Source organism: Haemaphysalis longicornis, unplaced genomic scaffold (assembly GCF_048455015.1).
Source record: "Haemaphysalis longicornis isolate Haplotype H1 unplaced genomic scaffold, Haemaphysalis longicornis Haplotype H1 scaffold_2, whole genome shotgun sequence".
NCBI lineage: Eukaryota > Metazoa > Arthropoda > Arachnida > Ixodida > Ixodidae > Haemaphysalis > Haemaphysalis longicornis.
Window position 1 is genome coordinate 77,427,911 of NW_027526295.1, and position 27,198 is coordinate 77,455,108.

Below are 27,198 nucleotides of genomic sequence, written 5' to 3' on the forward strand. Positions count from 1 at the left end.
TAGTTTTCTTACCTGGGGGAGATGGAGTTTAGTTATTGTGAAGACTTCGTTAGAAGGTAGTACGAGGTGTACACACCCGGGCCTTGGTTCCATTTGCAAGGACGTGACCGCAGTGTTTATTTCTCCTGACTGGGATGGCTCAGTTCTTGTATTGGTAAAGGGATTTTTTTTTTGCGCGTTTCTTTCACTTGTGTAGAACAAAGAGACCGTTCACAAAAAAACGGGATCCAGTGCACTTTCCCACATAAGGAGCAACGAAATCTCCCTGAAAATTCCTGAATGTGGGGATGTTCGGTTAAGATTGCAGAGCTGGAAAACCGAAGAATTACCGGAAGAAGTAAAACCAGAGAGAGAGAGAGAGAGAGAGAGAGAGAGAGAGAGATGATCGTGGATTGGTATTTGCAATGTAGAAATGCAAGACCACTGCTGTGCAGGAAAGCCTAGCGAAGTTTTAAGGAAGGCTCCTGCCAGGGGGACACAAGACGATTGTCCTAAGAAACCTGAAGCACTTGAACCAAACACACTCTTCGCTACACAATAGAAACTCAAAGTCATGCTTCATGGTTCGTGGTACAGCACGTTTACCGCAATAGGATTCAGCGGGCGGGAAAGGTGGTGAAGAAGGCGATCGTACTCGCGCTTAACAGGTGCGGCGACGCAAAGCAGAAAAACAGTGGCTGTTGAAAATGTTCGCGAACGTAGTAGTATTAGAATAATTTGGGCTAGTCACACGGTGGTGGAAGGGACAGCATTTCACATGTTGTGAAATGACGTTGAGAGCTGAAGAAGCCCATTTGTCGGTCTACAGCAGGTAGCATCAAACACAACTGCCGTGAGAGCATGCCCCCATTTCTCAAAAGAGCAACCATTAAAATAACTTCCTGTCCACTATCATTGAGCAATAAACAAGCAGTGTGTATTTCACTCACAAAAAAATTGTGCCATCTCCGAGAAGGCCAGCGTCCCGGAATTCGGTCGGGAAGCGCAATAGCTAAGACGACCATAAACAGGATTTTCTATAGCCGACCATACAATATTTTCGTATGGGAAACGCGATCACGGAAGCGCTAAGCACAGTGCTACAATTCTGTGCGCGCCACAACCATGTTCGCGCCTCCTGCAAAGTTTTGCGGAGTCCCTCGGCGTAAAAGAAAGCGGCGCCGGACAAGCCGCAACGTGCCTGGGAACGGCCAGATCGCTAGTGCCCCACTCTAGGCGGGATTAAAACTTCGGCGGCGGCAAACGTGACGTGTGGAGACTTGTCCGAAGGACGCGGACGCCGCAGCGGAGAACTACTCACTCCCGTTTCTCGGACTCAGCGTGCGCCGCTACTACCGAGCCCTCACGAACCCTGAAAAAGGTGTTGTGTGTGTCTGTACTGTTCGCGCCGTGTGAAAACTGAAAGTAGCCGGAAAACGTGTTCGACCGTTAGTGCTTTGGATAGAAGTACGGTAGTTCATTAGCCCTGTAGTTCATTCCTGTTTGAGCAGTGAACCAATGCTGTCACTGCTCGAGTCCTGTACTGTAACCCCGCCCGTAAGGGCATTGTTCCTGTGTTTCTTCGGCTGATCGCTTGCCATGCAGTAAACCAGTTAAGTTTGCCTTCGGCTTCTGGTGGTCATCTCCAAGGCAGCAACATTTGCTGGCAGTTCAACACCACGCTAACACAGACATGAACCCAGTTCGGGGACGCCTTCCCGTATGCAGCAACAGTTAATTGGCACGGTGTATGAGGGGCGGGAGAGAAACGCCCGGTGCGGAAGTCTGAAGCCGGAGCAACGCGTGCGTGCGCGGTGGCCTTAATGCATTGAAATTGTACTCACAATTCATTAGTGCATTCATAACGCGATGGTGAACTCCTCTCACCGTTCGATCCCTATAGGTATCGGACTGAGACCAGAATGAGTAGATTGAATGAGTAGGGTACTGCACTACGAACACGACATCGCTCTTGCAACTCGTAGGGCCAAGGACCCAGGGGTCAGGGGTTTCCCCAGGAATCGAATCAAGGGGGAGTGTCTCAATGGCTGTGGGGGGGGGGGGGGGGCAGTGGAGGTGAGAGGCTAGATCTTTTTTAGTCCACTAGTTAAATGATGGACGTCTATTAATGAAATGCTCACACCCTGAGGTATGTTTCTCTTTTTCTCTACATATACCGGGGAGGCAGTGTTTGCTACTTAACCTGAAAAAAAAAATCACTCTTTTAGAAATTCAGTTTTTACCGAAAAAGGTCAGCATTCAGTTTTTAAATGCCTCACCATTTTCCAACGCATAAGGACATTTTCAAACATAGTTGCCAGGGCCAATGACGAGATTTAAAAGTTTAAACAAGAATTATGCAGCACTTATAAAGCAGGCACCGATTGTGTTTTCGCGCTCACAATTTATTAAAACACCAGAATTAGTTTCCGTAGCCCTTCGCCTCATCAAATAGCCACTTTTAAATGTAGATTTGCAAGAGCTTCTTCAAAGATCACAGTTGTAAACGAAGAACGGCCCCGAATCACTGAAGAAAGCTAATTATATGTGTGTTTACTACGCCCAATTCAAGTCAAAGGTGGCCACAGTTGAAATAATTTTGGGTGAGAGGTTGTCCATATATGCTTTGCTCGTACTTATTCGCGGGCCTGTGTTTGTTTGCCTCGCGGAACTGACATGAATAAAATTTAGAAATTCGAGGGGAGTTGTCCAGAAAAACTACGGGAGTATACGCACCCCCTAGGGGGTGTGTAAGAAAATCCGTGCCAGGGGTAGAACTGCGTCCCGGCGGCCACCTCATCTAAAGCGCGCAACTTTCCTCGACCGTCGCATTCGAAACTGTTACCTCGGAGAGTGGATTGAAGAGTCCCACTCGGCCTTGTTATTTCCACCGCAAAGTACTTTCACTTGTATACCGCAGAGTACATGGCTCCACAAATGGGCAGTAATTAAAATCACGGCCCTTATTTTTATTTTTTTTTTTGCGGCGCCGTGCCGCCGAAATTCGTTTGCCATTCTAGGACACGCGGTCGTCGGGCACCACATTCGGTCCTCTAACTCGGTCTTCCTGCGTGCGCCGGCGGTGATTTATTTAACAATGTGTTTACATCGCTGCTTCCTTCTTACTTTTTCCTCCTTTTAATGGCTTACTAAGACGAAAAAATAAGCAACTGGGAACGACTTTTTGCTTCCGAAACAGTACAAAATGAAGAAAAGCACTTCACGTTGGTGTTTCTGTTGTTTTTCTCTGAAGTTCGCATCTTCTGGTGAATTGCTGAGCTGCCTGTTCTTGTAAACCTCATTCGTGCCATGCCATTTTACCTTTATGAGGAAATTGTTGACGTTTGTTTGCTTCATTTTGCGTGACATATGTATTTACATTTTTGGGCTTATACGTTCATCTTAGTCTGGGCTTTCCCGTACCGGCAGTAACAAAAAGAGAACTCGAAAACGTCGACCTCTGGTGATTATATTTTTAAATTTTGGGGCGGCTTGTTTATAAACTTAATAGTTTAATCCTTCGTAATACCAGGACATACGCAGACGTCGTGCACGTCCGTCGAACATAAAAAAAAAACAAAGCACACGCTCAAATAGAACCACGTACTGGATAAAAATATTGCTACAAATCAAGGCCTTTCTTACACTCCTAATGCTAAAAAAAACATCAGAAAACGGAAGGATATCACACCTTTTAAGATAAACCGAAAATACTGATAGACAAAAATTTAAAAGAAAATCACACTAAACTGTGAAGTGAGAATGAATCAATAGTTAAGTGTCAACGGTGTAAGGAGAAAAAAAACTTTTATTAGAAATTTTATTATATATTATGCAAACAGTCAAATTTATTTGGCTGATCACCAGGTGAAGGACTTACTTTTGTAGAAGCTCTGGGTGTGCGCAGCCTGTATCACCCGGCCTACCTAGCAGATGTCGTCGGTGATCCGAGATTCAGCTGGTCACCCGACCCGCTCGCAGCTCAGCTGACGGGTGAGGATTTGGGGCGGGGTTTCATGTGTGTCGCCGAAACTACGCCGCCATCTGTTAGAGTGCGTGGGTCCAGGAATGATCTACAATTATATGTCGCGTATATGAAGGGTAGTAATGCGCCATGTAGATATGTGTTTGTCTCTGAAGCTGTCCGTACATTACCATTCCTTCGCGAGACATCTTGAGATGTGGAGGCGGAAAGGTTCTTCGTCCTATATGCGGCAATATGCCAGGATGTCAGCATCTTTTGGTGATGATTTCGGGTGTTCAGCTCATGGATGTGTTGGCTGCATTTATGAAAGGAGGAGTCCGGTGTGTACGAATTTGTACTGCCGCATGAGACGTGTAGTTTCATTCCAGGGCGCAGTGAGCCTTGAGCCCGAATACAATGGGGACAACTGAGCGATAAGATGCGCGGCAATCTCAGACTGTCAGGTAGATGTGATTTTGTAGATGTGTTGTTCGGAACTGCTGATAAAGTGCGTTCAATTTGGAAGTTTTGACACGCAGCCTGAACGTTTGATATGATGACGCGTTCTTTGACCATGGTCGCTGCAAGGGGATTGACTGCTTCTGCGACAGTGCTGAAGTCCTTTGTGGGTATGAAGGCAGGAGTAAATTCTAGTCGGTTGCAACTACGCTTATAGCGTGGGCTGATCGTTTTGTGTATACAGCTTCTTCTGCGTACCCAACCTCAGCGCTACTTTAGTATGTAGTTCATTGACCTTTAACTCTTGCTTTGCGTCGGGCCTTGTTGTTAATTGGAGGTGTGTTCCTTGGGATTGAGGCAGCAGTGGTGTGCTCACTAACGTCTACAGGAATGCGTTCTTAGCGTTGGTGTCTGTTAGAACTTAATACGTACGCAAGATTTCACTTCAGGAGCGAAGAGAGTGGACCTTGTGAAAGGGACGAAGAGCACTTGGCGAGGAGAAAAAGAAAGAAAAAGAAGAAATGAATCAAATACAAAATCTGAGAAGGTCCGATCTCACAGCCATGGTGGAATCGACATAAAGCGAGTTTCAATGATAGTTATATCGCCATTAATTCCAGTTTTCTGAACTGCACAATCTAGTTCAAGTGGCACCGTTTGAAATGATTGCATGTGAGTGAGTCATGGTAAAACTGAGTTGAGGTGAAAATGCGTGTGGCAATTTTCTCCGCTTGTCGCCACCGGGCGCACCTCTCACGACGCTCGTTGGTTGGTCAGTAAAACGGTTTTATTGAGCTTTCGGTGGCTTCCAGTCGCTTTCTCGTATCTCAACTTCCGATCATCTGAGGTTCATGGAGGCGGGAGGGGAATGGGGTCTAGTTGCCAGTCGCTAGGTGCCCAGATCTCGAAGCGTTCTCGGAGTTGGGGATCCGATATCAACACCAGGATACCAGAGTGGGGAATACGGGGCGAAAATTTGTAGCTGGTGACTGGACCCAGTGTTCAAAAGTCCAGTTTTGACTGTAGAGGGGGCCGTATGAGGAAACCGAAGTGTCACCGCCGACCTCGCTCACGGAGTAGGCACTCAAAGAGCAGGTGACTCGAGCCAACGGGCATTCTATCGCAAATAATAAAAAAAAGGTGTCCGGGGCCGGCTGATACACTGATTCGTTTTTCATGGCTGCCACGCGTTGTTCCCTTTACTGACGTCTTCGAGTAAGCACACCAGCATGCATTCGCTGTTAGCGCTACGTGTTCTTTCGGGTCTGGATGCACTGGGTGCTGTGAGAACAGTTTTGAGCAATTTTGCTCGCGCTAGATCACGTGCGTATTTACGTTCTTTGGACGCATGGGCAGCAGCGGGGGACAATATTCGCGGCCAGCAGCGCACAATCAGGTGGTTTTGAGAAAAACCCAGGAGGCTCCTTCACGCCACCGGAACGGCGGCAGTGGAGGAGCCGTCAGGCACGAGCGCCGCATTCGGTCAGGAAACAGCAGTGAACCACCAAATCCCCCCGAAAGCCTCGAGAGAGGCAAATACAATTTCCCTTACCGCCCTCCAGATTCTGAAATGCGCTCACACTATCTCCGACGTATATCTTATCCGGAAACCGGGACAAGCGTCCCGGCAGGGGTATGCGGCGGCTCAAGTCGCTCGCCGCGCGCATGCATACCAAGCGTCCCCCCATTGTTGTGCCAACGCCGGAAAAACAACCCTTTTCTGCAGATATCGGACATCCTCTCCGATTAACTCCTTTCCCACCGCGTTCTTCCACAACCACAGACGAAGCAAATGAGTATCTACGACTTCAGACCAATCTTCTCCCGCGCGGCACCCTCCTCCATGCCACCTACCCTACTTCACATCCTGCCACAGCCATACCCCATAAAAACTGTCCCATATTTTTTGGGAACTGTGTCCCTACACTAACCTTTCTTGCACCTTAATTGTCCAAAAAGGGTGCAAAAATCTTGTCTCATGGCACACACAATCAGAAGGTTTTTTTGTCTATAGGTGTTAGCGTGAAAAATTAGGGGGCTTGTAATCCCCTAAATACGGTCTGAAGCTTGTGAACATCTCAAAGTAAGGGTGGCAGGCTTCTTAACACCCTATATTAAGTGTGTGTAACTGCGCGTAAACCCTACTATAATGGTGTGGGCAGTGCAGCAGTGTTGCAATACGGATCGGTGGAGCGCACTGCTTGATGGATACGTTCAACACGAACCGAAGCCTCCTGCCACTTTGATCACAACTGAAGGAAGCAGGGAAATCAGCGCAGGGCACTGGAAAGGCGAATGTGTCCTTAAGTTACCTTGCAAATACGCCTGAGCCTCTTGCTTTCATAGCCACCATAAGAAATCATTCGCTACGGTTGGTGGGCTTGTCGCAAAAGTCTAACATTTTAGCGCTAAGTTTGGAATTAGGCATATAACGACAGCATTACTAACGCTAAGTCGCCCAGGGATTGAACCATTGTGAAGATGGAGGATTTCTTCCTATGTAAGGACTGAAGTACACACTACGACGCATTGCCTTAGGTTTGGAATCGTTTATTTACATGTTCCGTCGTCGCTTTTCACTGTGGTAGTAGTGCTCATCGTCATACTCACCCATATCGTCGTCTTCCTCATGCAGGACTTTCCCATTTTTTAAAAGTATAAAGCTTCAGTACGCGCTATAACTTGTCCGCAGGCTTTCACATTTCTCCCAAAGTGGAACGCGTCAGCACGCGCTAGACCCGGCGGCAACGGCCTTCGCGAACTGGGCGTCTGTAGCGCGAGCTGTCTTGTGCTCCTCTCTTGAGGCGCGGACGCACGTGAACTGTTTTTTTGTATTTTTAAAATTTTGTTTGGTTGTGGTGGTGAGTGATTTTTCGTAATAGTAAGTGGAAAAGAAGTGGACTGGGGATATTTGGAACTCATTTGGGAGTTTACCAGCATACAACCCAGTCCGGGGGAAGGGCCTGGGTTGTATGCTGGTGAGAGCTCCACGCGCTAACCTGGACGACGCCATGAGCCCCACGAAAAGCGCGTGCTCAGTTGGGCGCTACACGGCAGGCGTAACTATGGCCCGGTTTTTAAATGCGAATGCATTTATTAGCCGGGGGTTGTCTTGCTGCGTTGGCCGGCGTGCGCCTGCATTCCTCCAGCGCGAGCGCACGTGAGCGCGCGCCTCGTAGTTCTGCCTTCGTCGTCGTCGTCGTCGTAAATGCGAATGCATTTCTTAGTCGGGGGTTGTCGTGATCCGTCGGCGTGCGCCCGCAGGTGTTATCTATCCGTGCTCCTCCTCGCCCCTAGCAACAGCTGTGGCGCGCCTAGCAACCGGAGCAGGTGGTAGCTCGGCCGGGAGTAGCGGAGGGCAAGGGGAGAGGAGGAGCGCGCTCGGGCGTGTGAGGGCGCTCGCATCGCGGAGCTCGGCGGGAGAGAGAGCTCGCGCGCGGGGCGGGCGTGTTGAGCGGGTCTCTCTCTCCTCTCCGCGTACCCTCTCTCCGCTCGCTGCGCTCGGAAAATGTATACAAATGCAGTAGAGCGCACGCCTCTCTCCGTTACTGCTTGCCGCAGCGCACTCATCGGTGCACCCAATGCATTCGATTTCCGCACGATCCCCTTCGGGGAGGTGGCAGAACTTTTTGATGATGCTGCACTCCGCCCACATTGCGGCCAGCAACAACAGCTTCGCTGTTCAAAGATTAAGTGTGCACAGACACTCCCCTCCCCCCTCTCCCTTCCCTTTCCTAAGAGCAGTAGACCTGCATGCTGCCATACCGGGCGGAACCAACCAGTTCAGCGAGTCAACAGGGCCCACCTGGCCGCCGCGGACCAGGGCTTTGTGGATGAGGGAGCCCTCCCAAGGTCGGGGACAAAGAACAAACAATTTTAGTTCACTGTCCACGTGAAGAAACTTTAGTCCTCTTCCTACTGTTGAAAAGCACCGACGCATTTCGATGCACGGCCCATATTAGTGAAAAACAAATGCGACATGAACTCGCGTTCGCTAGATAGGAGGCGGAGGAGGGGCCCAAGTTTCGGAGTTCATGGGCCAGAGTGGCAAGGTGCCCCTGACTTTGGCGTTTTTCAACTGACGACTTTATATCAGTTTTTATTTTGAGAACGCCTATTTGTAATCAATGTTCTCGTTTATTTATTTATTTTTCTTGTGCATTCTCGTCATGTCCTTCCTGTAATTTCTTGTGGCACCCAGGAACCCAAAAAGAAATCGCGCGCACCACTGGGGCGCATTTTCTATGTAGACTTTCAATTTATTTATTTGAATGTCTGAGGCGCCCACGGTATTCCAGGAACGGATTGGAGATGTGAGCTGTCACAAATTTGCGCGAGAATATTACAGTTGTTACGAAATAGAGAGCTTGAATGTCGCAAGGTAAACGTTTATTGGAGCAAAAGGGAGACGGATACAATGTTGGTAGAAAGGTGGTACCAGTCCACATTTGTATTTTAAGAAAGAGTCCCTGGAATGAATTGTTGGGGATTTTGATACACCTACTTTGAAACTATGTGAGAAGTAGGTGTATCAAAGTAGCTTCAAAGTAGTTCACATGTATGTATGTATGTATGTATGTATGTATGTATGTATGTATGTATGTATGTATGTATGTACGTATGTGTGTATGTGTATGTATGTATGTATGTATGTATGTATGTATGTATGTATGTATGTATGTATGTATGTATGCGTGTGTGTCACGCACAACTGTAAGACCATATGCGAGCGTATCGTTTCCCTAGAGGGGATGCTGTTCGCGTGCAAGAAAAAAATCGTACCACGTTGCGACCTGTTCATCCCTTGATTGATATGCGGAAGGTGTTCTGTGATTTCAGCCCCAAACCCACAAATCTGCCAGGCGTAGTTGGCGATTTCTGTGCGAAGCAGTCGAAACGCGTGCAAAAGTCGACCGGATCTGACAACAGTCCAACGTTTCCCTAGCGCTGCCGTTTATGGCGGTACTTTCAGAGACGCAGTAATTTTAGCAGTAATACCAGACATTTCCCGCGTGATGTGGCCTAGGCGCTTTCGCCTCTGGAGACTCTTGCTTTTTGACGCTTAACACGCCTCTGCACTGCACGGCCCTCCGTTCGTTTTGTACTGTGATTTATGGATCGATGGTTTGGCGCCGTGGGAACGGGGAGAGTGCCCGTTTATGTGGCGCCAGCTGGTGTTATTGACGGCATTATACGAGCGCAGCGGGACCGGTGTGATAATGGGTACGATAAATCTTGCCTTCGGTGTTCTTGGGTCGCGTAGTCACACCGGCGCGGTGCCTCTCAGAATTCATTCCAAGTCGGCGCACTATTTACTCGCGGCAAGGAACTAAGAAGGATCGCAGCTTGTACCATTGCGGCAGTCAGGACCCCACGAGACCTAAGAAATTCTTTGTATGGTTGACAAACATACTACTGCGAAGCGCCCACAGCACATGAAGGTAGATGGGGAACAAGGATGACTTATTTGCTGCGTAATTTACCGTGAAACCGTCCCAGGTGGCTCAGCGGATAAGGCGCTCGGCTACTGAGCCCAAGGCCGAGGGTTCGGTTTCCGGCTGTCGGGACCACTTTTCAGTGGTTAAAAAAAGCGAAAACGTCCGCATGCCGACATATCGGAAAGCAAAGATCCCAAGGTGTTCAAAAGAATTACAGAGCCCTCCACCTGTCTTGGCCTACCACGATGTACGTCCACAGCAGCGACCATTGCGCTGGCTCGGAATCACCCTTTGGCAATCTTTGTGGAAGTTGAAATACTCAGGACACATATCAGGTACCTCGCCCGTCTACCTGATCACCACCTCGCGGGAATATCAGCGACCCGTCCGCGGGCGTCGTTCGCAAGGGTAGTAGCTTCCCGCAACACCAGCATTCTGTCGAACTATACGCCAGCGATGCGACCGCTCTTTCCGCTGTGGTGTGTGATGCAGCCCCGAGTGTGCATAGATATTCCAGGAGCAAAGAAAAAACGTGATCTTCCCATACCAGCCCTGCAACAGCTAACTTTGACATACCTGCACGAGATATACAATGACCGAACCCATGTATACACCGATAGCTCGGTAACATCGTCGGGTTCTGCCGGCGCTGTTGTTATTCCACAAATGTCACTGTCCAGCCAATTCAAGATAGCCAATCCTACAACCTCCACGGCTACAGAACTTACGGCCATCCGTTGCGCTCTTCGCACCATCGAGCAAAGTTTGTGCCACAGATGGGCTATCTTCTGTGATTCGAAGGCTGCACTTCAGTCACTCCAGTCACCCCTGTGCCGGGGACCTCACGAACAGCTCCTGACAAAAATAAGAATGGTGTACGACCGTACTACCCAGTCGGGTCATGATGTCACCCTGCAGTGGCTTCCCAGCCACTGCGGCATTGTCGGCAACGACAGTGCGGACGCTGCCGCTCGGCTGGTGCATCAAACAGCGGTGACTGTGCTCATCTCACTGTCTAGGACGGACGCAACTAGGGCCCTCCGCATGCTTTCCCGGGAAACAGCAATCACGCAATGGCATCCAGATGAAGTCACATGGGCACGCATTGGTGCCCTTGACCCGCACCTCCAGCGTCCCCTTCCACTAAGCCTCCTGCGGTCTGACGAAACTCTTCTTTGCCGTCTCTGGCTGGGGTGGCTTTCACAGATGCTTATTCATACACAATAGGAATGGTAGCAAGTGAGGAGTGCGAAAGGTGTGGCACGCCGGAGACGATCCGGCACGTTTTATGCGAGTGCCCACGCTACTCGGCTGAAAGAAAAAAGCTGTCGTCAGCGCTGAGGAACCTGGACTCTCGGCGGCCATTTTCGGAGGGAAAGATTCTGCGCTACTGGCCCTCTCCCGTCACCCGCTTAGAAGGCGACTAAGGAACTTTTACGCTTTCTACGGGCGACGAACTTAAACACCAGACTATAGACTGAACGCCTCCAGTGTCTATCAGTGTCAGTGCTTCAGCGCTGGGCATACGTGTCTACTCCAACTTCTCGTCATTTTTTCTTTTCTCTTTTTTGCCTATTTTCCCTTTCCCACATGCAGGATAGCAAACTAGGCTCTAGCCAGGTTAACTTTCCTGCCTTCCTTCTACACCCTTCCTTCCTTCCTCCCACCTAACCGATTGAGGAAGATGTTCAAGTTCACCACCGCAGCTTCTCCGTATAAGGAGACACAAGACCACCTTCATATTTGGAAAACATAATGACATTACGAGTTGTTACACAATAATTTACAGCATGTCAATTAGTGGTAGTCCCTGAAAATTTTATTCTTGTTAGCACTTATGGAACTTAAGAATTGTGTCGGGAGTAAAGCAGAATGATAACAGGATTTTTAGCGCGAATCAGTATATGTCTCACCTCCCAGTTTTTATTCCGGTGAAGCAGCTTTACTCGGTGCCCCTCCGGCGTTTCTTTTCGCCACCGCTGACTCCTCTTTCACGACTGTTAATATTTTCCGCTGTCTTTCACGTTAAGTACGCAAACATGAAAGGTTGCCGGTTTATGCGTGCACGTGCGGGGAGTGGAGGGAGGAAGGGGGCCCGTCCAACGCGAAGCAATAGGTTTCATGCCCTCACTGATGATATGTACGTTGCGCTTATCCGCAAGCACGGAAAAGTTGGAACAACTGGGCATCCACAATTCACTGGTAGAAATCGCAGAAGCGCAAAGAACCGCGCAAGAACAGAGGCTGCTCTCCACCAGGGCCGGCAGGAAGATTCTTAGAGACATCGGCTACATGAACGAAGATTTTGTGGATCGCACTGCACAGGTCTCCGGAACGGTGAGGGAAACGTTCCAGATAGACCCGTTACCGAGGAATGTACATCCCTAATATAACGAGGGGAGAAGGCGAGCCAAGGCCCGAACCATCTTACATCTCGCAAATACAGGATCGGCCAAAGCTCTGTTCGTGGACGTCGCCCAGTACGGCCGCTCGGGCAGGTTTGGCATGGCAGCGGTGGATGTCAAAGGAAGCCTCGTCACCTCGGCGTCCTTCTGTACAAAAAAATGTCCACTACGGCCGAACAAATCGCCTTATCCATCGCCATGACGGAAACCCGGTTCTAGCAAATCTGCACGGACTCCCGCTCGGCTGCAAGGGCCTTCCTCAAAGGAACTATTGCCAAATAAGCAGCCAGAATTCTACAGGGAAGAAAAGAAGCGACGTTCCACAACATCACATGGTTCCCGGCCCACACGGGCCACGGAGTCCACGACACCCTCCCCAACGCCAACAAGTTCGCTCACGATCGCGCGCGAGAAACCGTCAGCCGCGGCGATCGAACAGGCCGAGCTCCCGAGGCCCCAGAGAGTTCCGAGACACGTTACTCACTTTCAACGAGGTAGTCACACACTACCAACTTACGCGAAGAACACCCCCGCTGGCCCACCCTGCTCTCTCACACACACAGTCAGCAGCCTTTAAAATGCTTCAGACCTGTTCCTTCCCAACCAGGACCCGGTTTAGCTTATTTCACCCGGACATTGACCCTCACTGTCCCCTCTGCGACACAGCTTACTGTAACTTAGACAATATGCTATGGCAGTGCCCGGCGTTACAAGATGACGCCGAACTAATCACAGAGGAAGATTGGGCCATGGCGCTCCACAGCGAAGATACACTCAACTCCGGGCTGTCCCGAAGGCCTGCGTTAGGGCGGAGGTCCTAAACCTCCTGCCACCCGCGCACGTGCGGCCCGCGTCTACTCTGGACGGTCCTCTGCGCCGCTAGGTTAGACCTTCCGGACCTAATAAAGTTCAATGTCTGTCTGTCTGAAGGGAGGTTTACTCGGCGACATTAAATATCCGAATGCGACCTGTCGGGTGTATTCACTGGTCAAGCGGACTGGGTTGTGCGTTACACAGACAGTAATATGCCTACAATGTGGTAGGGAAACAGACAGCCCATGATTGTTCGCTAGAATAATGCTCGAGTCCTTCCAAGTTTCATTCAGTTAAATGGCTAGCAAGTATGCTCAATCGCAAATTACAAACAAACGTGGTTGGTTTTGTGCACTCCGTCGACTGCGTCCAGCTTCGCAGGTCTTATATCTTGACAGAATGGAACGGCACTAATTTTAGCATATTGTATATGTGATTTACCCTATAAATACGATTTATTTTCGTTTGAAAGCTGTAGGAAACTAATACCTTGAATGCACACAATAAACTGTTTGCCTCCTCTAAACGCCGCCAAGATCCGGTGAAAGTGGTTATCCCTTTTTTGTTGTTGTCCCAACACCTTCTTGTGCATTCTTGGGGTACATCCTAATGCTCTAAAAAGGTGGTGTAAAGGCCTGATTAGGGTGGTGGGAGGTAGTTACACGTTTTTTTCCCTCTGTGTTCCACTCCCATTATTTAGTTATGGGTGTTATTACACCTACTGAACACCTTAATATTTTGTCGCCTGTTGCAAGGGTGTTCAAATGGGGGTTCAGTTTCACATAAATTTTGCCCATTGATTATGTTCTGAGCACCATTAAGGTACAAAGCACCCCCTGTTCGTAGAAAATGTTGAAGTCGACTTTTTTTATGTTCTAACACCCTTATCAGTAGCTTTACACCCATGTGGCAAAAGGGGTGTTGAAAGAATAAAACCCTTCTCGGAGGATGTTGAAAGGGTGTGGAATAGGTGTTCTGTATATAACAAAATTCAATGACTTTTTGAAGATAATAACTACAGCACTTTTGAAACTCCACCTCGCGATTAAATAGTTTTTTGCTAATCCGCAGGCTTACCTTATATGCTCACATAAAAATGCATAATTACAAGATTAGCGCTAAAATAATTGATTTTTGCGACAAGCCAACCGACTCTATCAGGGGACTTTCTTCTGCTGGCTATAAAAGCAAAAAGAGGAGATGTATTTGTTAGGTAACTTTGTACTCGCTCTTCCCGAGCGTCCTGTTGCGTTTCGTGCCCAGTTAATTTGTGGCCCAAGTTGTGCCTGTGTACGCTCAGCCGACCTACATTTCCATGCGTAGCTGCGCTGCCGACACCCGTATTTTAGGGTGTTAAGGAACCTTACACCCGTATTTTAGGGTGTTTACATGAATGCCATTTTTTTATCCTTGCACAATTTTAAGTAAAAACACCTTTTAAAGGTCTGTGCCTTATGACAAGATTTTTACACCGTTTTCGGCCAAAACGGGTGTAAAGAAGTTTACTAAGCACAACGTACAGCGCGCCTCATTGCCCAGGTGTGGCGTTAACCACGAAAACGTGAAACTTTATTTTAAATTACATTTTACCATGCCCACAAACAAGCTGCGATTTCAAGCCTCCACATTTGCGCTCTGTGATTGCTGTCCATAATTCTTGCTATGGTTCTTTTAAAATCACCGTAATAAAAGGCACTCAAGTATTCGAAGTTACGCCGACATTTTGGAGTCGGCATAATTTATGCGCCAAATGAGCGTGCCCTAGCAGGGTGCGAGCAGTCAAAAGCCATGAAGAAGTCATAAGCAGTTACGAGGGCTGTGCGCAGCCACACGGTTTGGTGTTAATATGACTTTTTGACAAGGGCTAGTGACAGTAAGAAGGATAAACATTAAAGGGACCGGGCAACACTTTTTTCATCTTTTTTTTAAATTATAAATGCTTGCAGAACGCAGTCACCCAATACACCCTGTACTTAAATTGGGGGTCCCAAAGTACCTCAGCCAAAAAATACTGCTCTATGCCTATAAAATAACCTGCAAACTCGCTCAGAAGATTTTTCTCTCTTTTCCCGTCTTGACGTTCTTCGACGGGTGGAATTACGTCACTTAGTCCATGTAGCGGCTGTTGGCCGGTTTTTCTTCAGTTGCAACAACGAACGCTGTTATATAGCAACTTAAAATAAAAGCCACAAAAACAAAGCAGAAATGGAAGGCGTATCTGGTGCGGAAAGAAAATCACGCAGTGCCGCTCTGTGCTGGCGATAACTAATAGCTTTCGCAGTGGTTCCAGACGCGAAGAAAATAGTGGAAGCGCTTATCGAAAGTGTTGCAGGGTCCCTTTAAGATAACACTTGGGCCAGGTTCAGACTGTTGTGACAGCTGTCGTAATATCTTTAAATAATGGCGTTGTTGCACGTTTCAGACAACCAAACTCCGTGAAACACTGTTTTGTACGTCCTGAGCTCACGATATTGCTCTTGCGCTGGTAGTCTGAACATAGCATTACAAGCGATAACCCGTCGAAGCAGTGCTTAACTGTTGGAACAGTGCCGGACACCTGCTTCACAAATTCGCACAAAACATTCCAAATCAAATGTCGGTGGTTCGATGGCTAAAAGACACGTGTGCCCGCAACTTCTTTCACGCAAAATATGAAAGCACCCCCAACGCATACACTGCAAGTGAAGAAAACAACTTGAACTTCTCGCCTAACTACACTCTTAATCTGGTTCCATATAAGTTCCAGTTAAAAAGGGTGATCCATATATTTTATGTGGATCCGAACGAAAGAATAACTGGAACGAAGCATATAGGTGGATCTTATGTGGAACCGTCAGCTTGTTTTCTTTATGTTCGTGGTTTTTATCTGGAACCAAAGAAATGGGGTCATGCGATGTCGGCGGTTCCGGTTACTGTTCCACTTATGTCCCAGTAAATGGTTGGGAAGAGTGCGTTTGTATATTTTTTGCTCGTGTCTTGTTCCACATAACACGTGCATGGCAGTGAAGTATGCACTCTTTCATGCATCAACTGGAACAATGAACCGCATATATTTTAGGTGCTTCTTGACCCAAGATGCACGTGCGCGTTTAATATACACGCGCACACCGCACATAAAATATAATGAACTTCGCCAACATGTGTGAAACTGCCTTGCAGCAGTTAACTTTCATATACGGCTAAGCTGTAGTTTTAGTGATGTTCTTTGATAGAAAACGAAATCCCACTTTTTTGTCAACGCCGTACAAAGCATTAAAAATGTCGAGAGGAGGATATCTTAGGCAAAAGAAGAAATTGCAGGAACCCATTTCCAGGTGTTCTGCGGCACCCAAACCACTTTCGTGAACATCGTATTTTTCTAATTTGAGGCGTCAAGTACAAAATCACCAGTGACTTCAATTTGAGAAGGACTAAACGTCTTCCCTTTCTCCATATGCCATTCGGGCAAAGCCATAGCTGCTATAGCGCTGAAGAATTCGTGGTGCTTTGTGAACATCTTCATTACGAAATACTTGTTGAGGCCATTACATTTAATGCATTTGGTTTATAAAGCTTCGCAGAAACGGCAGTTTTTGTTCAACACTCAGTCATCTCGCTGTGGTGTAGTACGCGCTAAATGGTACTTAGTCCACGTTACTTATGTTGTGATGGGGTACATACATAATGGTAACCGACTGCGTCACATTTTACACCGCACACATCAGGCTACGCATGCAGTTATATGCTAAGAAGTTCGTTTTTGTATTTTGTCTCGTCCCGGCTATTAATTTTCACAAGCAAAAACGAAAGCTTCTTTGCAGGAGGAGAACGACACAGAACCCGAAGAACTAAATCTACCCCGCGGCATCTGCCTTACATTTTATATATTTATACTGAAATGTCATTCTTATTTCAAATTATTCATTGCAGTATCGCGAAAATTCGCAGTGTTACACTAATGTTGTAACTTGCCATAGTAATTCAAGTTCACCGAATGACCTGCCTTCTCCTCCTGGTCCCCCCGTTGCTCTTTTCCTGCACTATTGGTGTTCATGAAGAAAAACTGCTGGAAAACGGGCAGATGTATTATTACTCGCTAATTAGCGAGTAAGCACACTGGATTCACTATACGGAAGGAGTTTTCTATTACGTGGATATCAAAGAGCGTCGCCGTATATATTATTGGTACTGGAAAGACTTGTTGTCAAGGGAATGCAGTCAATAAAGAAGCGTCGTTTTGTTTTCACTGCATAGAACGAGATAAAGCTGTCATCAAAGTTTATGCACACATACCGCCCGCGCCCACGGCCCGCGGAGAGAAACAACTTTAGCCCAACTATCGTGTTAAATTGGCTAATATCTGAGCTCTTTGTTCCAGCCTCCCAGCCGCGTAGACGTCCGCTTAGAGGCCTACTCCCATTTTCCGAAGCAAATATAAGCGATCAAGGGTGCCGAGCTTGTGATCTCTTCCGCGGAATGGTCACTGGCCACGGCGTGCATCGCCCAAGGCACGGAGGAAAAAAACGTTCGCCGAATCCATTACGAAACGACCGCCACTTCAGTGCGGCGTGCCGTGCGCATGCGTTGACAGCCGCAAGGCAGCGCCGCTTGCGTTGATGCATGGTATAGTGGGACGGCAACGGGTACAACGACGATGAGGGAAAAACGGGACTGCGTGAACACTTTTAACAACAGCAGCGCCCCTACGCTCAACGTTTACGCAAGCTAGTTTTTGTTCGTCCGCATGCAGCGCCACCAGTGGCCTTCTATAGCGGTTTTCTTGATTGCTCGCGTTATGCGCCTGATGTACTAAATGAACTGTCGGTCAGACTGGCGGGAACGGTTACCAGTTTGTTTGTAGCGCGAAACTGCGGATTTCTTCATGTCCTCGGGCTGTATTTAGTGTTCGACGAAGTGAAGTTTTGCCAGGAGGCGCAAAAAAGGTCAGTGCTGCTTATTTATGTTCTGGTAACGGTTGTTGTTCATTGACTTGTTCATCACTGCGTCCGATGAACGTGCCGCTCCGCTGCCTGTTCGATGCGAGAAACGTTTGCGGCCGTTATTCACTTAAGCTTGTGTGTTTGTGGGTAGGAGTCGGCTTGACATTTCTGACTGCATACGTTAGCTAGTGCTATTTAGAAAGTTGCTGGTGCGCGCATTTCTCGAGTCTGCATGTCCCCTTATGGTGTGGTGTTGCTTGTTGTATATTGACGGTTGTTGTACCTGTCAGCGGTACTGAATCTTCTCGGGTTAGTCGCACGCTATTGTCTCGCGCGCACACACTGCACGGCTTGTTTGTCGGAGCGTCTGTTTTTAGACTTATCGGTATTTTCAAACTTTCGTGTTAATTGCGTTGTGTTGGTCTTCTGAGAGCCATAACTTTACTGTGCTAATCACGCTATTCCGCCTAAAGTTGATGTGCGTTCAAGACGTTGGCGCCAGCACTGCTTACGTTTATCTGTGCTGTGTGTGTAGTTGTTCCCTGTTTCTTCCAATGCTTTCGATGAATTCAGGTGGTGTATTTACACTAGTCAACTTTAGTTCGCTCCCTGACGTGTAGTGAAATGCAAGGGAAAGTGGTTGTCTGAGCAGCAGCGTAGTAACAAAACGTTCCTTTTGTGGAGGGGAAGTCAGGTGGAAACACGCAGAAAGTGTGGAGCCGTTTCTATTCTGTCAATGTCAGTGGTAACCTGAGACCTCAGAATAATTACCCATAAAGCTCACGTGTGGACTATTAGAAGTTTTAACGTCACAAAGTAAGTTTTAAAATAATTCATTCCTGCCATTTTATGCTATCAATGTCAGTGGCAGCTAGGGAGTTGGAATAATTTTCGAAACGCTCAGGTGCAAAGTTGTTGCATCATGATGTTCACCAAACATTAATCCATTTCTGTTCTCGTTTGAACGTAGAAATCATACTGCAAAAGCAGATTGCTACATTCTGTATTCATACTCTATGACCTGTTCAGAAAGAGTCTGTGGCTGACTGTGGAGACATTTGGCCCTCCACTGATAGGTTGTGACAAATGTTTTTGTTCCTCTGAAAAAAAAAAAAAATATTTTCATTCTTTACATGCTCCTGCGAAGTCATGGCTGTGGCATTTACTGGCTGAAGACATCTTCGGCATGCTGAAGGGTCGTCGGGGAGAGTGTGGCGAATTATGAATGCCCTGTGGAGCTCATAAGCCACAAAAGAGTACCTTTTGAGTCGTGCATATTGTGCAGATATTCACCAGTTCGCATAGACCAAGGACAGGTGAGCTTAAAGTATGTTCAAATAATTTATATCTCAAATTTTTATATCTCAAAAAGCAAGAAAAGATTACCAGGGCTTCTGCTGTAAAAAAGACATGCGACTTTCGTGGAACGAATCAGACATTGTTCAATATTTTCTCGTGCTCTCTGGGTAAAGCAAGGCATAAATTTATTCTCTGATATTTTTGTACTGTTTATTTTCTAGGCAATAGGGCGAAGATAGACCTAAAACAGCTGTACAAGGAATGCATATGGCCATATTAATTGTATTTGGACCCCTTCTTGGAAATGTATCATCAGAAGGCAACACATTAAAGCTCTTGCACGGGATGAAATCATTGCATTCTACAAGTAAGTACGCACTGCCATTTTTGGGTCTTTCATGGCGCGTTTTTAGGTAGTTTCTTTGTAACTAATGGTTTGAAATGTTACTTCTTTTCAGTGGCATCTTGACCTGTGGCTCAAGGTGGCAGTAATAGCTTTTCGGAACACGTTAGCGAAACTTTCCTGGAAGTGCACTTTGAGACGTCCCTGGCAGAAACACCCGGGTCTTAATTTTGCTTGGGTAAGCTGGCATTTTGTTTTTCCGGGACTCAATTTCTGGGGCTGTTCATCCTAATAAAATCTCACTGTTAAAAAGTTATCGTGAACGCCAATATTGGCCATTGTGTTCACATTCCGCCTATTACGGATGCTCCAACAGTGGCTAAAAAAACCACTATTTTGTATTTAGTTTTGTAAATATTTAGCTTTACACCTTGAGAGTTGTTGCTGTGATTTGCCAGCACCATGGACATGCCCAACGTGGTTGCTGCTACAACAATACGGTGGCAACTGACGATTTAAATTTCCCGCTTTTAATACGCCCGTAGCACCAATAATACTCCCAAATACAGCCGTAGCATGAGTAATGCTTGCATTGGATTTTGACAGGTGGTTAAATAAGGGGTAATTTTTTAAGGGAATTGTTCAGAGCATAGAAAGTGTCGTCTGCAAGAAAATGTGCTATAGTTGTGGTTTATAAGAAAATTGTGCTACTGCCTAGTTCAGCATTAGTCAGCTCAACTTCTGCCTCATACCGCTACGAACCATAAAGGTAATACATATCGAGAGGGAAATATTTTAGGTGGAACTAATTCCACAAACAATTTCTGCCACAGTGCGATATTTATGATTTCCTATGACTGGCCATCTATTTCTTTGCGGTAGAAACATCGTTTTGCTGTAAGTTATATTAAGCCAGCTTCACTACATCATTCTAGGGAGCACATTATACAGTACAGAGAACATTTTTTGCAGAGAGAAGGTGTGTAAAATATAATGCCGAAAGGTGATTATAGTAATTATTATTTGATTAATAAACGAAACCTCTCAAGGATAAAAAACCTTATATTCAGGATACCGAGGCAGCAAGGTGGGATACTTTCCAGAATCAGGACAATTTCATTGATTGTCTGTGGTGATATTGTTTAGCGCACTTTCACCTTTAGCAGCACTCCCAGAAAAAACCCAAGAAATCACTGATTTTAAATCAATTACCGTGTTATAAAAGGGCCTAAGCAACTCACTCATTTAAAGCAACCATGTAACAAAATATTCTTGTTTCCTTGAAGGTACATGAGGTGAGCAGTAAGTCTTCTCGAGGCCCGGTTATTCTGAGAGAAGGCACTGTTGGCGGCATCAATATTGCCCGCAAGAAACACATCACGGATTCGCCGCCTGCATTGTCACTTCAGGATGTGGTCATCCTCTTCGCCGCATATGTCATCTTTTTGATCGTGTCATCATGTTCTTATGGTTGTGTGCCTTTGAAGAGTTCTTAGGACTTTTGCAGGGAGTTCTTTGAAAGCATGAGAAATTTGACAGTGGCCTGGTGTCATTTAAGTTGGAGTCTCTGTTGAAATACTTGAAGTGTTCAGCTCTACTTGGGATTTTTAATTATTGGTAGAGGTTAAAGTATCTCTTGAAAGGCATGAAGGAGGTCAGATGAAAGGCATGAAGGGGGGAAATCAGATGAAGAGGTTTAAGTTACTGGCACATGCAAGTTTCATGTCAACTGAACACTGAAGTCGTGCGTTATTTTTTATCATTGGCACAATGCACAGGCTGTCTTTGAATCTATAGTGGATGTTTTTGCTCATGAGATTTTGTAGTGTAGCTCATGAGATTTTTTTTTTTCGTGGCAGTGCTGCTGCTGATGCAAAAGTGACATTGCTTATTTACGCAGATGGCTTCCGCCTTCATTGATAAATTTTAGTACTGTAAGTGAGCTGACACCCATGCCGTATAATAATTTAAAATGTGCGTATTTGGCTTGAACAAGTCTTCTCCTTTGAACAAAGTTGCATTTCTTGCTTGGCAGAAGCAGGGCTTTGGTCACAATTACACTGACAGCAAGACGGGAGGGTTTTTATAGCACGCAACTGAATTTTACCTAAGGTAAAAGGTTGAGGCGGGAAAAAATGTTTTAAAGTCTGCTTTGTAAAACTGGTCCCCTGTATGATTCAACGCTGGCTTGTTTGCTTCTTAAGGATGTCTGACTTGTTCCCGCTTGAATTGATGACGTACATAATTAGTCTGCTTGTTAAATTTTAATATGTGTAACATGCTTCCAGCTACCTGGTTTGCAAAATTATATAAGATTCACGCTGGCTTTTGTGAGATTTCCTGGGATGAATTATTTTAAACAACTACAAATTGTTTGGTCAAGTAACGTGCCTTAAGTCAAAGGCCTTTTCAGGACGCTCATAAAGTCTATTTTGCCTACAAATAGCTCGATGTTACACTTACGTCTGGTGTCAGGAAACTACTATCTTTAATAATCATGTTTTAATTGTGGCATACTGCCGCATGTGACCTCTCGTGTGAAAATGTTTTATTGTTAATCTTGGCTTGAGCGTTGTTTTCCTAAACTCTTGCACTGCACTGTTGTAGTTTTGTGATAATACAACCGTGTATGGCTTGTTTTTAGGCCTTTCCCTACAATTTAATAGCAAACTGCATTTTCCCAAACAGTTATACGTAAACATAGCATGGCAAGCGCAATGAGTAGTTCCGCCTTTGAATTGCCTTGGTTTATCTGATAAGACAGCATATTTGATGCTGACTGTTGTATAATGTCTTTGTCAGTGCCGCGGTAGACGCACACGTCTATTTATTTGTGAAACAGTTGACCCTAATACCATCTTTATTAACCATGTTTTTGAGTAAAAGTGAATATGTGAAAATGCCACTTGGAGCCTAGTGTTATCGTTATGGTATTTATTCCTTGTACGTTGGTCATTTTCTGTGCAATTTAAAATAGACAGCTATTCAAATCTGAAATGTATGAATACTAACACCCAATAAAGTTGTATAGTATGTTGAAAAGCAGTGTATGAGTCATAATAGTTTGTTTCGTGCGTATTTTAATGCAAGTATATTGTTTCTTTTACATGCAGCTGAAACCCAGAACAGGATTCGGCGGGTGAAGCTAAAGACTGTGTGCCGCTCTAGGTGCCTCAGACCAACTTTTATATAGAACTGTGCTCCGATAGGCAACTGTTGGGAACTGTCAGGGACCACACTGCTGCGGTGGTTTCTGCTCTCCAATTGTTGGTATCACTGCGGGTCATATATCAAGGCTGTTTTAAAATGGTGCTTGCGGTTTCCTGCTGATACCAATGCATCCGCCAGCCTGGCATATGACCCCTGTGTATACCGACAGGAAAGCAGAAATATTGGAAAAGTGGAGTCCCATGGACAGCTTCCCAATGTCTATAGGAACACCGTTTTATATAAACAGCTGGTCTGAAGGTGCCTGGAACGGCGCACCGGATAAATTCTATAATCATTTTACATGGATCAATGTTCCAGTAACTTAAACTACCCTTTTATTTGGAACAGTGATCCGCATACTTTTATTTGGAACACCGATCCACATAATTTAGTTGCAAAAATATGTGGTGCACTGTTCCACTTAATTTTCAGGATATGTGGAACACGGTTCCAATTATATAACTGGAACTTTTTTGCAAAAAAGTTCCAGTTACTAAGTGGATCTTACGTGGAACCAGATTAAGAGTGTAGGTCTGAGCCCCAAAGGTCGTAATATAGATTTTGAAAGTGCTTTGGAGTTGAAAGAATCTTTTCTCATTGAAATAGAAACGCACACAACGAAAAATAGACGATGCAAGGCACTCCATTTTGCTAGTAGGAGCGTGATAGTTTTTTATGACTCTGGACGGTGTTTATCCAGAATAATACAGAACGAACACGTTTAGTGCTAGGCAATCTTACTGTTTTATTCACTAACAATTTCTTAAGTTAAACTCCTCGAATCCTGCAGCCACTATTTTTTAAGTGCGAATGCACTTTATAAGCGACCCCAAACCTTCCACCGCCGGCGGCGGCGGCGGCGTCCGCAGTCCTCCTCTCTCTATATAAAAAAAACAGCATCCGGCGCCAGGTTTCGATCCGAGGACTTTGCGGCCGCAGCCGACGCTCTACCGACTAAGTCACGGACGCGACGCTGATACCCGTGTTAGTAACGCGCCTTATATCTTTAACGCATTCAAACTACGTCGTCAGCGGCGTGCGTTGGCGACTCAGCGGCGTTATAGCGGCTTGATAACTGCGTGGTGTACACGTGATACTACAAACCCGATGGAAGAGATGGAAGAGAAGGCGGCGAGGCGGTGGGCTGCGGGGGCCGAACGCAAGCGCCGCAAGCGGGCCGACAACCGTGCATTCGCACTTTCACATTCTCCCCCTCGGGGAAATGCGGGGGAATTTTTTTTATTTCTTGCCTAACCCCACGAAATAAAAAATTAATGCAGAACGTTTGCCAGTTATTCAGAACTTAAGATCGCCACCTTCTCTTGCCCATTACAAGACAAGACGAAAGAGATTAAGATGGTTTGAAGCTTTCTTTTTTGCATATTTGTCTTTTTGTGTTTCTGCCACAATATGTACCTGAAATATTCATTGTACGGGCCTACGTTTCAGGCAGATGGCTGAGGGACAAGATGGTCAATGTTTTTATTGCAAAAAAAGGCTGAAAAAAAGACTTTTCTTCCATAAAGCTACACCGCTGGCACAATGCCGACCGCAGTAGAAGTCCCGAATATGTTTTTATTGTTTCAGCTGGCGCACTAATCCCGACATTCTCGCAGCCACCGGAAAAGAAATGTAGGGGCAATCAATAGGATTATTGCGGCAGCATTGCGTGAGCCCCTTTTCTGACTGTTGCGTGTTCGACCAAAGAATGTTGAAACTGACACCCACTAAACGATTGAAACGAATATTAGCGCAAACGCATCGGCAAACCGCGTTGCATTTGGTTGGCCGTTTCGGCATTATGCCTTCGTCCGTCGGCCTCGGCATTATTCCGTCGGGGCTTTTGTACGGGATCACTCTTACCGGTCGAGGTGGCGGGACGTGAATCGTCGAAGTGGTTCCTTAGCTCCATCGCAACCCTTTTGAGAACAACAAAGTTTTTTTTCTCCCTCTCTTTCAATCGTCGTTTTTGGATATACGGCGCACAGAACACAAACTCAGCCACTAACGCAACTACAGGAAGCTTGCGATACCTAAAGAGGGCGCGCTGCCCTGCTGCCACAGTCAGCCCTGCCGTCGTAACGTGGCAGGGAAGCTGGGCCACAGCGCCCATTACCAGCTTTCCGCATGGCGAACAATATAATCCAGTGAGCTGACCTTGGCCGTATTGACAGTTCTGGATCTTTTATTGGTGCGAATGAGGGAAAGGACATATAAAACTTCTCAGGAGCTAGCCCTTTTTTGACGCGTCTGAGCAATGCGGTGACGCAGAGAGCTGCAGATGTAAATCCGTCCCGTATACAAGGAGTCTTACGCCGCTGCAGTTCAGTTTTTAATTGATTTTATGTAACTTTAGCGCCGTCCACTTGCAAGTGTTTGTGCAGCTGCTTGTGGCAAGGGCCCTTCGGACGTTAATCGCTGCAAAAAGGGGATCGGTAACGCACGCTGGTTCGTCAAAGCGTCCACGTAATTACTAACCAACAAATGCTTACTTCTGAAAAAAGGAACGATCTTATGTTATGTTAAAACTGGCTGAACAGACTGACAGTTGAGATCAACGAGATTCTGAGTGAGAAAGGTGTTTACTACGCGCGGAAGTCACTTGAAAAAAAAAATTGCTACTGTTTTTTTTTGCGCCACTGCATCCACCGAGTGTACGGTGCACTAAAAATGGAATCAGTGCTTCTTTACCGCCATTCCTGCGTTTGTTCAGGTCTTTGCACGAGAGCTGTGTTTGCTGTTGAGCTTAGCGCATCGCCCAAAGGCAAAACAAAATGACATCAACAGATGCCGGACAACTGGTGTGATCGAACTCTCTTTTCTCCTTTTACGTGAAACACTTTCAGCAGTTATTTCCTTGTAATGAGCTGCCTATTTTGCTAATTAACACGTCGTTCTCACCTAATTAATACATTCGTGAACAACCTCAACAAGCCCAAAAAAGCTCCGCCGTGCTGATTTATCGCAGTTATAATTAGAACATAACAAAGAAGAAAGCAGGTGAGGTAGGAGTTCGAAATTGAAATACACGCTTATTGACACTTAGGTTCTTCCTCATTATAAAGTCGTCGGCTGCAGGGAGTCACAGCAAGTCGTGATGGTTCTAACCCCCCCCCTCCCCCCCCGGTGCACGAGAGCACAAGGCTACATTGATGATCGTGGTCATCAGCGAAATGCTCCCTGATTTCTTCTGCTCGAAATGGATTACAAGATTGAAAGACCAGAAAACGACTACCTGATAATCAGAAAACACTCTGGCAGTTTTAAACCCGGGTGCCTGTCTTCAGCCGTCGGATGCGTTTTACAGTACGTCAGTGGGGAAGTCGTAGGCGCTGATGACGGACATCTTGAATCTGTCGAATGTGAAATCTAGGTGAAATAAGAAAGAAAGAATCCAGCTGAAATAAGAGCGCTAAAAAAAGAGGAAAGTTTAAAGGTGAAAGAATCTAGGTGAAATAAGAGCGCTAAAAATACCAAGTAAAAATAGCACAAGGACGCGAAACTGGCCCTGACTTTGCCTGTCAGGGACCTATACGCTTTTCCGCTTTGTTGTCCGCTGTAATGCTGCTTGCCCCTGACTCGCACAAAAAGAAAAGGTAGAGTACTTCTACATCATGCCGTATATTAAACTGCCTCTTATCTGTGGAAAGCGTGAAGGCAACGTTTTGAGCAGTAGGCGCAGCCGAAGCGCAGCTGCTTCCGGCGCTTCCCTGACTCCTTAAACAAAGGAATCGTGGAATAATCGTGTAGTGGGCCTGCCTTTCTTTAAAATGATGGGCAGTAGTTGCAAGGAATTTTTTATAAAGCTTGTCTGATTAGGAAAAATAATCTAAGATACAGCTACTCCATATGAGCATCGGTGCACTTCAGAGAGAGAGTGAGAGTGAGAGAGAGAGTCCAATCAAGCACCTTTTCATTTCATTTAGTAGTTCCTTAAGGGCCCGAAGGCATTACATAAGGGGGGGCAAATACATATAGGGAAGACAACAAAAAAGAAAGAAAAAAAAACGAAAATAGTAACTGACATGCATCAGTCAGCACAACTAACAACAACAAAACAAAAAAAGCAGATCAGAGAAAACTAATACCAAATTACCAAACAAACATGTTCAGTTATAGGACATAAAAGCACAGAAAAAGAAAAGACAAGCAAGAGCAATTGTGCAGTTTACAACTATTAAGGATGTATATTATGAATCAGCATTGATGTTCAGAGTGGTGATAATGGTCGTCCAATTTTTTACGAAAAGATGCGCGGTCAGTGCATGATACTATATTGTCGGGTAGCGAATTCCAAAGGGTTATTATTGCATTGGGAAAGAATGAACTTGTGAATGCCGATGTACGACCGGGTCAGTGTGCTATTGGC

The 27,198-nt window shown here is 46.2% G+C and overlaps 1 long non-coding RNA gene across 1 annotated transcript; it reads left to right on the forward strand.

Moving 5' to 3' along the window:
- The first annotated feature begins 19,127 nt into the window (after positions 1-19,127).
- LOC144167204 (uncharacterized) lies at positions 19,128-22,793 on the forward strand. Its single transcript, XR_013321883.1, has 3 exons — positions 19,128-19,293; positions 19,498-19,857; positions 20,906-22,793. It is a non-coding gene; the product is annotated as an uncharacterized LOC144167204 (long non-coding RNA).
- Positions 22,794-27,198: the final 4,405 nt, after the last annotated feature.